We start from the raw sequence: 11,059 nt of genomic DNA, 5'->3' as shown, positions 1-11,059 counted from the left end.
GATGAACACCAACAACACTTTGAAGATCAAGATGAACATCAAGACTTATTTTTGAAAAATTTTCAAGAAAAGAAAAAAACATGCAAGATACCAAACTTAGAAATTTTCAATGCTTACACACTATGAATGCAAAAATGCATATGAAAAACAACAAAAAACACAAAACAAGAAAATTTAAAGATCAAACAAGAAGACTTACCAAGAACAACTTGAAAATCATGAAGAACACCATGCATGAATTTTTCGAAAAAATGCATAAATTTTAAAAACATGCAATTGACACCAAACTTAAAAATTGACACTAAAATTACCTAATCTGAGCAACAAGATGAACCATCAGTTATCCAAACTCGAACAATCCCCGGCAGCTGTGCCAAAAACTTGGTGCACGAAATTGTGATCTCTAACAATGGCATTCAACTTGGTGTGCGCATCTATTAACTCAGCACTTTCTTCACAACTTCGAACAACTAACCAGCAAGTGCACTGGGTCGTCCAAGTAATAAACCTTACGTGAGTAAGGGTTAATCCCACGGAGATTGTTGGTATGAAGCAAGATATGGTCATCTTGTAAATCTCAGTTAGGCAGATAATAAATGGTTATGGAATTTTCGAATAGTAATAATAAATAAACAGAAAATAAAGATAGAAATACTTATGTAAATCATTGGTGAGAATTTCAGATAAGTGTATGGAGATGCTTTGTCCCTGTTGGATCTCTGCTTTCCTCTGCCTTCCTTCAATCCTTTTTACTCCTTTCCATGGCAAGCTGTATGTAGGGCATCACCGTTGTCAATGGCTACATCCCATCTTCTCAGTGAAAAAGGTCGAAATGCTCTTGTCACAGCATGACTAATCATCTGTCGGTTCTCGATCATGTCGGAATAGAATCCATTGATTCTTTTGTGTTTGTCATCATGCCCAACAATCGCGAGTTTAAAGCTCGTCAGAGCCATTCAATGCCTGAATCCTACTCGGAATACCACAAACAAGGTTTAGACTTTTCGGATTCTCATAAATGCTGCCAACAATTCTAGCTTATACCACGAAGATTCTGATCAAGGAATCCAAGAGATATGCGTTTAGTCTAAGGTAGAACGGAAGTGGTTGTCAGTCACGCGTTCATAGGTGAGAATGATGATGAGTGTCATGGGTCATCACATTCGTCATGGTGAAGCGCAACGAATATCTTAGAATAAGAATAAGCCGAATTGAATAGAAAATAGTAGTAATTGCATTAAAACTCGTGGTACAGCAGAGCTCCACACCCTTAATCTATGGTGTGTAGAAACTCCACCGTTGAAAATACATAAGTGATGGTGGTCCAGGCCTGGCCGAGAGGCCAGCCTCCAAAACATGATCAAAGGATCAAAATACAATCCAGAGATCAAAGACTAAAACCAAGATGTCTAATACAATAGTAAAATGTCCTATTTATACTAGACTAGCTACTAGGGTTTACAGAAGTAAGTAATTGATGCAGAAATCTACTTCTGGGGCCCACTTGGTGTGTGCTTAGGCTGAGCTTGAGCTTTACACGTGTAAAGGCTTCTCTTGGAGTTAAACACCAAGTTGTAACGTGTTTTTGGCGTTTAACTCTAGTTCGTGATGTGTTTCTGGCGTTTAACTCTAGAATGCAGCATGGAACTGGCGTTGAACGCCAGTTTGCCATCGTCTAATCTCGAATAAAGTATAAACTATTATATATTGCTGGAAAGCTCTGGATGTATACTTTCCAACGCCATTGAGAGCACACCATTTGGAGTTGTGTAGCTCCAGAAAATCTATTTTGAGTCCAGGGAGGTCAGAATCCAACAACATCAGCAGTCCTTTGTCAGCCTTCTATCAGAGTTTTGCTCAGGTTCCTCAATTTCAGCCAGAAAATAACTGAAATCATAGAAAAACACACAAACTCATAGTAAAGTCCAGAAATGTGAATTTAGGATAAAAACTAATGAAAACATCCCTAAAAGTAGCTAGATCCTACTAAAAACTATCTAAAAACAATGCCAAAAAACGTATAAATTATCCGCTCATCAATGGGCTTTTGAGATGAATCTCTCCATCTCCCATGACTCGGAGGTGGAAGCTTTTGTCTTCCCTTTCCTCATTCTAGAGGTTTCTCCGGCCTTAGGTGCCATAAATGGTTATGGAAAAACAAAAAGCTATGCTTTTACCACACCAAACTTAGAATGTTGCTCATCCTCAAGCAAAAGAAGAAAGAATGGATGAAGAAGAAGAAGAAGATATGTAGGAGAGGGAGAGAGATATCTATTCGGCCAAGGGAGATAAGAGAGGGTAGTGATGTGTGAAAATGAAGAAGGATAGAGGGGTTTATATAGTGGAGGGAGAGGGGTTAGGGTTCGGTCATTTAGGGTGGGTTTGGGTGGGAAAGAGATTTTGAATTTGAAGGTAGGTGGGGTTTATGGGGAAGAGTGTTATGAAAAGGTGTGAGAGAGAGGGAGATGGTAGGTGGGGATCCTGTGGGGTCCACAGATCCTAAGGTGATCCTGTGGGGTCCACAGATCCTGAGGTGTCAAGGATTTCTCATCCCTGCACCCTTTAGGCGTATAAAATGCCCTTTGTATGCAATCCTGGTGTTTAACACCAGACTGTAGCATGTTTCTAGCGTTAAACGCCACATCCATGCTTGTTTTGGGCGTTCAACGCCAATCTGCAGCATGTTTCTAGCGTTGAACACCACTTCCATGCTTGTTTCAGGCGTTTAATGCCAACTCTCCTCAGGGTGTAATCCTGGCGTTTAAATGCCAGACTGCTGCTTATTTCTGGCGTTCAACGCCAGCTTCATGCTCTGTTCTGGCGTTGAACGCCAGCCAGATGCTCCTTACTGGCGTTTAAACGCCAGTAGGCTCTTCTTCCAAGGTGTGCTATTTCTTCTGCTATTTTTGATTCTGTTTTTATTTTTTGCAATTGTTTTGTGACTCCACATGATCATAAACCTAATAAAACATAAAAGAACAATAGAAATATAGATAAATAAAAATTGGGTTGCCTCCCAATAAGCGCTTCTTTAATGTTAATAGCTTGACAGTGAGCTCTCATGGAGCTTCACAGATGTTTAAAGCATCGTTGGAACTGCCCAACACCAAACTTAGAGTTTGGTTGTGGCCTCCCAACACCAAACTTAGAGTTTAATTGTGGGGGCTTTGTTTGACTCTGTATTGAGAGAAGCTATCGTGCCTCTTTTTCATGGTTGCAGAGGAAGATCCTTGAGTTTTAAACACAATGTAGTCCCCATTCATTTGAAGGACTAGTTCACCTCTGTCAACATCAATCACAGCTTTTGCTGTGGCTAGGAAGGGTCTTCCAAGAATGATGGATTCATTCTCATCCTTCCCGGTGTATAAGATTATGAAATCAGCAGGGACGTAAAGGCCTTTAACCTTCACTAACACGTCCTCTACCAATCCATAAGCTTGTTTTATTGACTTGTCTACCATCTCTAATGAGATTCTTGCAGCTTGTACCTCAAAGATCCCCAGCTTCTCCATTACAGAGAGTGGCATAAGATTTATACCTGACCCTAGGTCACATAGAGCCTTCTCAAAGGTCATGGTGCCTATGGTACATGATATTAAGAATTTACCAGGATCTTGTTTCTTTTGAGGTAGAGTTTGCTGAACCCATGTATCTAGTTCACTAATGAGCAAGGGAGGTTCACTTTTCCAAGTCTCATTACCAAATAACTTGGCATTCACCTTCATGATGTCTCTTATATATTGAACAACTTGCTCTTCAGTTACATCTTCATCCTCTTTAGAGGAAGAATAGTTCTCAGAGCTCATGAATGTTAAAAGGAGATTCAATGGAATCTCTATGGTCTCTAGGTGAGCCTCAGATTCCTTAGGTTCCTCAGTTTGGAACTCCTTTTTGTTCAGAGGACGTCCCAGGAGGTCTTCCTCACTGGGATTCACGTCCTCCCCTTCCTCTTTGGATTTGGCTATTTTAATTATATCAATGGCCTTGCACTCTCTTTTTGGATTCTCCTCTGTATTGCTTGGGAGAGTACTAGGAGGAGTTTCAGTGATTTTCTTACTCAGCTGACCCACTTGTGCCTCCAAGTTTCTAATGGAGGACCTTGTTTCATTCATGAAACTTAAAGTGGCCTTAGATAGATCAGAGACTATGTTTGCTAAGCTAGAGGGACTCTTCTCAGAATTCTCTGTCAGTTGCTGAGAAGATGATGAAAAAGGCTTGCTATTGCTAAACCTGTTTCTTCCACCATTATTAAAGCCTTGTTGTAGCTTTTGTTGATGCTTCCATGAGAAATTTTGATGATTTCTCCATCAGAAATTATAGGTGTTTCCATAAGGTTCACCCATGTAATTCACCTCTGCCATTGCAGGGTTCTCAGAATCATAAGCTTCTTCTTTAGAAGATGCCTCTTTAGTACTGTTGGATACATTTTACCATCCATTCAGACTCTGAGAAATCATGTTGACTTGTTGAGTCAACATTTTATTCTGAGCCAATATGGCATTCAAAGCATCAATTTCAAAAACTCCCTTCCTCTGAAGCATCCCATTACTCATAGGATTCCTCTTAGAGATGTACATGAATTGGTTATTTGCAACCATGTCAATGAGTTCTTGAGCTTCTGCAGGCATTTTCTTTAGGTGAATGGATCCACCTGCAGAATGGTCCAGTGACATCTTAGAAAGCTCAGATAGACCATCATAGAATATATCTAAAATGGTCCACTTTGAAAGCATGCCAGAAGGACACTTTTTGGTCAACTGCTTGTATCTTTACCAAGCTTCATAGAGGGATTCACCATCTTTTTGCTTGAAGATCTGAACATCCACTCTAAGCTTGCTCAGCTTTTGAAGAGGAAAGAACTTGGCCAAGAAGGCTGTGACCAGCTTATCCCAAGAGTCCAGGCTATCTTTAGGTTGTGAGTCCAACCATGTTCTAGCTCTGTCTCTTACAGCAAAAGGGAAAAGCATGAGCCTGTAGACTTCAGGATCTACTCCATTAGTCTTAACAGTCTCACAGATCTGTAAGAATTCAGTTAAAAACTGATAGGGATCTTCTGATGGAAGTCCATGGAACTTGCAGTTCTGTTGCATTAGAGCAACTAGTTGAGGCTTCAGCTCAAAATTGTTTGCTCCAATGGCAGGGATTGAGATGCTTCTTCCATAAAAATTGGAAGTAGGTGTAGTATAATCACCAAGCATCCTCATTGCATTATTGTTGTTGTCATTATTTTCGGCTACCATCTCCTCTTCTTTTTCAAAAATTTTTGTAAGGTTTTCTCTGGATTATTGTATTTTAGCTTCTCTTAGTTTCTTCTTCAGAGTCCTTTCAGGTTCAGAATCTGCTTCAACAAGAATGTTCTTGTCCTTGCTCTTGCTCATATGAAAAAGAAGGGAACAGAAAATAATAATAGGGATCCTCTTTACCACAGTAGAGAGATTCCTTTATGTAAGTAGAAGAAGAAAAGAATAGAAGAAGAAGGGGAAAATTCAAACACAGAAGGGAAGAGAGGGTTCGAATTTTAAGATGAAGAGAAGTGTTAGTAAATGAATAAATAATAGAAAGAGATGAGAGAAGAAAGAAATTCGAAAATTGTTTTTTAAAAAAAGGTTAGTGATTTTCGAAAATTGAGAGAAAAAATAAAATTAAAATTAAAATTTGAAACAATTAGTTAGTTAAAAGAATTTTGAAAAAGGGTGAGGGATTTTCGAAAATTAGAGAGAGAAAAGTAGTTAGGTGCTTTTGAAAAAGATAAGAAACAAACAAAAGTCAATTAGTTAGTTGAAAAAGATTTGAAAATCAATTTTGAAAAGATAAGAAGTTAGAAAAGATTTTGAAATTGATTTTGAAAAGATATGATTTAAAAAAGACATGATTAAAAAGATATGATTGAAAAGATATTTTAAAAAAGATTTGGAAAGGAAATTAAAGAAATTTTATTTTTAAAAATAAAATTGATTACTTGACTAACAAGAAACTAAAAGATATGATTCTAGAATTTAAAGATTGAACCTTTCTTAACAAGAAAGTAACAAACTTCAAATTTTTGAATCAATCACATTAATTATTAGTAAAGTTTTTAAAAATTATGAAATAAAATTAAGAACAAGATTTTGAAATAAATTTTTAAAATTTTTGAAAAATAATAAAAAATGAAAAAGATTTGATTTTTGAAAAAGTTTTGAAAAGATAAAATTTTTAAAATTGAAATCGACTTGACTAACAAGAAACAACTTATTTTAAAAATTTTTGACTAAGTCAACCCAAAGATTTCGAATTTTATGAGAGAAATAAGGAAAAGATATTTTTTTTGATTTTTTTGAATTTTTTTAATGATGAAAGAGAAAAACACAAAAATGACTCACAAAATGAAAATTATGAATCAAAACACATGATGCATGCAAGAACACTATGAACGTCAAGATGAACACCAACAACACTTTGAAGATCAAGATGAACATCAAGACTTATTTTTGAAAAATTTTCAAGAAAAGAAAAAAACATGCAAGATACCAAACTTAGAAATTTTCAATGCTTACACACTATGAATGCAAAAATGCATATGAAAAACAACAAAAAACACAAAACAAGAAAATTTAAAGATCAAACAAGAAGACTTACCAAGAACAACTTGAAAATCATGAAGAACACCATGCATGAATTTTTCGAAAAAATGCATAAATTTTAAAAACATGCAATTGACACCAAACTTAAAAATTGACACTAAACTCAAACAAGAAACACAAAATATTTTTGGTTTTTATGATTTTATTAATTTTTTGGATTTTTCAAAAATTATTTTTTTTTGAAAAACGAAAACAAGGAAAAAAATTTTTGAAAGATTTTTGAAAACATTTTGAAAATAAAATTACCTAATCTGAGCAACAAGATGAACCGTCAGTTGTCCAAACTCGAACAATCCCCGGCAATGGCGCCAAAAACATGGTGCACGAAATTGTGATCATCAACAATGGTGCCAATAGACTTGAAGCTCTCAAATGTGAATCACACTTTGTCATAACTTCGCACAACTAACCAGCAAGTGCACTGGGTCGTCCAAGTAATACCTTACGTAAGTAAGGGTCGATCCCACGGAGATTGTTGGTATGAAGCAAGCTATGGTCATCTTGTAAATCTCAGTTAGGCGGATAATAATAGTTATAATGGTTTTCAAATATAAAGATATATAAAGCATAAAGTAAAGATAGAGATACTTATGTAATTCATTTGTGAGAATTTCAGATAAGTGCATAGAGATACTTTGTTCCTGTTGAATCTATGCTTTCCTACTGCCTTCATCCAATCTTTCATACTCCTTTCCTTGGCAAGCTGTATGTAGGACGTCACTGTTGTCAATGGCTACTTCCCGTCCTCTCAGTAAAAATGGTCCAAATGCTCTGTCACAGCACGACTAATCATCTGTCGGTTCTCGATCATGTCGGAATAGAATCCAGTGATTCTTTTGCGTCTGTCACTATGCCCAACACTCGCGAGTTTGAAGCTCGTCACAGTCATTCAATCCCTGAATCCTACTCAGAATACCACAGACAAGGTTTAGACTTTTTGGATTCTCAAGAATGCTGCCAATGGATTCTAGCTTATATCACGAAGATTTTGATTAAGGAATCCAAGAGATACACGCTCATTCTAAGGTAGAACAGAAGTGGTTGTCAGTCACCCGTTCATAGGTGAGAATGATGATGAGTGTCACGGATCATCACATTCATCATGTTGAAGTACAACGAATATCTTAGAATAAGAATAAGCTGAATTGAATAGAAGAATAATAGTAATTGCATTAATACTCGAGGAACAGCAGAGCTCCACACCTTAATCTATGGTGTGTAGAAACTCTACCGTTGAAAATACATAAGTGATAATGGTGTTCATTGGCTTTGGCCCCAGAGAGTTTCTATGGTGTTAAAAATAATGAATAGTAATGTCCTCAATTTTGATTGCTTGATCACATTTTGGGGAGGCTGGCCATTCGGTCATGCCTGGACCTTCATCACTTATGTATTTTTAACGGTGGAGTTTCTACACACCATAGATTAAGGTGTGGAGCTCTGCTGTTCCTCGAGTATTAATGCAATTACTATTGTTTTTCTATTCAAGTCAAGCTTATTCTTGTTCTAAGATACTCACTCGCACGTCAACCTGATGAATGTGATGATCCGTGACACTCATCATCATTCTCACCTATGAACGCGTGCCTGACAACCACTTCCGTTCTACTTAAGATTGAGCGTGCATCTCTTGGATTCGTGGTCCACGACGCATGGTTGCCTCGCCTGACAATCGAGCCTTCCATTCCATGAGATCAGAGTCTTCGTGGTATAAGCTAGAATTATTGGCGGCCATTCCTAAGATCCGGAAAGTCTAAACCTTGTCTGTGGTATTCCGAGTAGGATCTGAGATGGGATGACTGTGACGAGCTTCAAACTCGTGACTGTAGGGCGTAGTGACAGACACAAAAGGATAGTAAATCCTATTCCTACATGATCGAGAACCAACAGCTGATTAGCCATGTGGGAAACCGTAGAGGACCTTTTTCACTGAGAGGACGAGAGGTAGTCATTAACGCCGGTGAAACGCAACATACAGCTTGCCATGGAAGGGAGTAAGAAGGATTGGATGAAGGCAGTAGGAAAGCAGAGATTCAAGAGGGATGAAGCATCTCTATACGCTTATTTGAAATTCCCACCAATGATTTGCATAAGTATCTCTATCTTTATCTTTATGTTTTATTTATCTTTTTAATTATCAAAACTCCATAACGATTTGAATCCACCTGACTGAGATTTACAAGGTGACCATAGCTTGCATCAAGCCAACAATCTCTGTGGGATCGACCTTTACTCACGTAAGGTATTACTTGGACGACCCAGTGCACCTGCTGGTTAGTTGTGCGAAGTTGTGACAAAGAAGTGAGACTACAATTGTGCGACCAAGTTGTTGGCACCATTTTGTATCATAATTTCGTGCACCAAGTTTTTGGCGCCGTTGCCGGGGATTGTTCGAGTTTGGACAACTGTCGGTTCATCTTGTTGCTCAGATTAGGTAATTTTCTTCTTATTTTGTTTTCAAAAAGTTTTCAAAAATATTTTAAAAATTTTTCTTCTTTTTCATTTTTTTCCACAATTAATTTTTGAAAAATCCAAAAAAAATTCATAAAATCATAAAAACTCAAAAATATTTCATGGTTCTTATTTGAATCTAGTGCCAAATTTTAAGTTTGCGGCCAATTGCATGATTTTAATTGTCTTGCAATTTTTGAAACACATGCATTGTGTTCTTGATGATCTTCAAAGTTATTCTTGATGAATTGCCTTGTTTGATCTTCATGATTTATTGATTTGCACTGCATGATGTTCTACATATGCATTCTTGCATTTATATGGCCCAAACATGAGAAAGTTCTAAGTTTGGTGTCTTCCATGTTTTCTTCATTAAGAAAACTGAGTTCTTGATGTTCATCTTGATCTTCAAGATTGTTCTTGGTGTTCATCTTGATGTTCATAATGTTCTTACATATACCATGCAGCAATTGGGCATTAAACGCCTAAAACATGCAGCTCCTGGGCGTTTAACGCCAGGATGACACAAGGAGAGGAATCATATTTTCAATCATATCTTTTTCAAAATCATATCTTTTCAATCATATCTTTTTCTAAAATCAAATCTTTTTCAAATCATATCTTTTAGTTTCTTGTTAATCAAGTTATTAATTTTAAAAACCAAATCTTTTTAATTTTTATCTTTCCAATCATATCTTTAAAAACATATCTTTTTCAAATCATATCATTTTTTAAAAAAAATCCATGATTTCAAAATCTTTTTAACTTCTTATCTTTTTCAAATTTATTTCTTATCTTCTTCAAAACCACCTAACCACTTTTTCACTTTTAATTTTCGAAAAACATTAACCTTTTTTTCAAAATTCTTTTTTTATTTAACTAATTATTTTGAATTTTAATTAAAATTTTCGAAAATTCTTTCCCCAATCTCTTATCTATTTCTATTTAAACACTAACATTCCTCCTCCATTGTCAATTCAAACTCCATCTCTCTCATTGTGTTCAAATTCTTCTTCACTTACCTCATCCTTCTATTCTTGTTTTCCTCTGACACCTCAAGGAATCTCTATATTGTGACATAGAGGATTCTATATTTTCTTTGTTTCCTTCTCTTTCATATGAGCAGGAACAAGGACAAAGGCATACTTGTTGAAGCTGATCCTGAACCTGAAAGGACTCTGAAGAGGAAGCTAAGAGCAGCTAAAGCACAAAACTCTAAAGAGGACCTCACTGAAATTTTCGAAAAGGAAGCAGCAAAAGAAACAATTATGGACGAACCAAACAACAATGCAAGGAAGATGCTTGGTGATTTTACTACACCAACTTCCAACTTCTATGGAAGAAGCATCTCAATCCCTGCCATAGGAGCAATCAATTTTGAGCTAAAGCCTCAATTAGTTGCTCTACTGCAACAGAACTGCAAGTTTCATGGACTTCCATCAAAAGACCCTTATCAGTTTTTAACTGAGTTCTTGCATATCTGTGATACTGTTAAGACCAATGGAGTTGATTCTGAAGTCTACAAACTTATGCTTTTCCCTTTTGCTGTAAGAGACAGAGTTAGAACATGGTTAGACTCACAACCTAGAGATATCCTGGACTATTGGGATAAGCTGGTCACGGCTTTCTTAGCCAAGTTCTTTCCTCCTCAAAAGCTGAGCAAGCTTAGAGTAGATGTTTAGACCTTTAGACAAAAAGATGGTAAGTCCCTCTATGAAGCTTGGGAAAGATACAAGCAACAAACCAAAAAGTGTCCTTCTGACATACTTTCAGAATGGACCACATTAGATATATTCTATGATGAACTGTCTGAATTTTCCAAGATGTCACTAGACCACTCTGCAGGTGGATCCATTCATCTAAAGAAAACGTCTGTAGAAGCTCAGGAACTTATTGAAATGGTTGCAAATAAACAATTTATGTATACCTCTGAGAGGAATCCTGTGAGTAATGGGACGCCTCAAAAGAGAAGAGTTCTTGAAATT

General features: G+C 36.7%; 2 non-coding genes across 2 annotated transcripts; one reads left to right on the top strand and one right to left on the bottom strand.

Moving 5' to 3' along the window:
* Positions 1-4,731: 4,731 nt before the first annotated feature.
* LOC130983413 (small nucleolar RNA R71) lies at positions 4,732-4,835 on the top strand. The gene has a single exon (XR_009087406.1). It is a non-coding gene; the product is annotated as a small nucleolar RNA R71 (small nucleolar RNA).
* Positions 4,836-10,735: 5,900 nt separating this feature from the next.
* On the bottom strand, positions 10,736-10,839 carry LOC130983498 (small nucleolar RNA R71). The gene has a single exon (XR_009087483.1). It is a non-coding gene; the product is annotated as a small nucleolar RNA R71 (small nucleolar RNA).
* Positions 10,840-11,059: the final 220 nt, after the last annotated feature.

The sequence above is a fragment of the Arachis stenosperma genome, chromosome 5, assembly GCF_014773155.1.
Source record: "Arachis stenosperma cultivar V10309 chromosome 5, arast.V10309.gnm1.PFL2, whole genome shotgun sequence".
NCBI lineage: Eukaryota > Viridiplantae > Streptophyta > Magnoliopsida > Fabales > Fabaceae > Arachis > Arachis stenosperma.
Note: the sequence above shows the minus strand (reverse complement) of the source record. Positions and strands in the feature narration are given on the sequence as shown.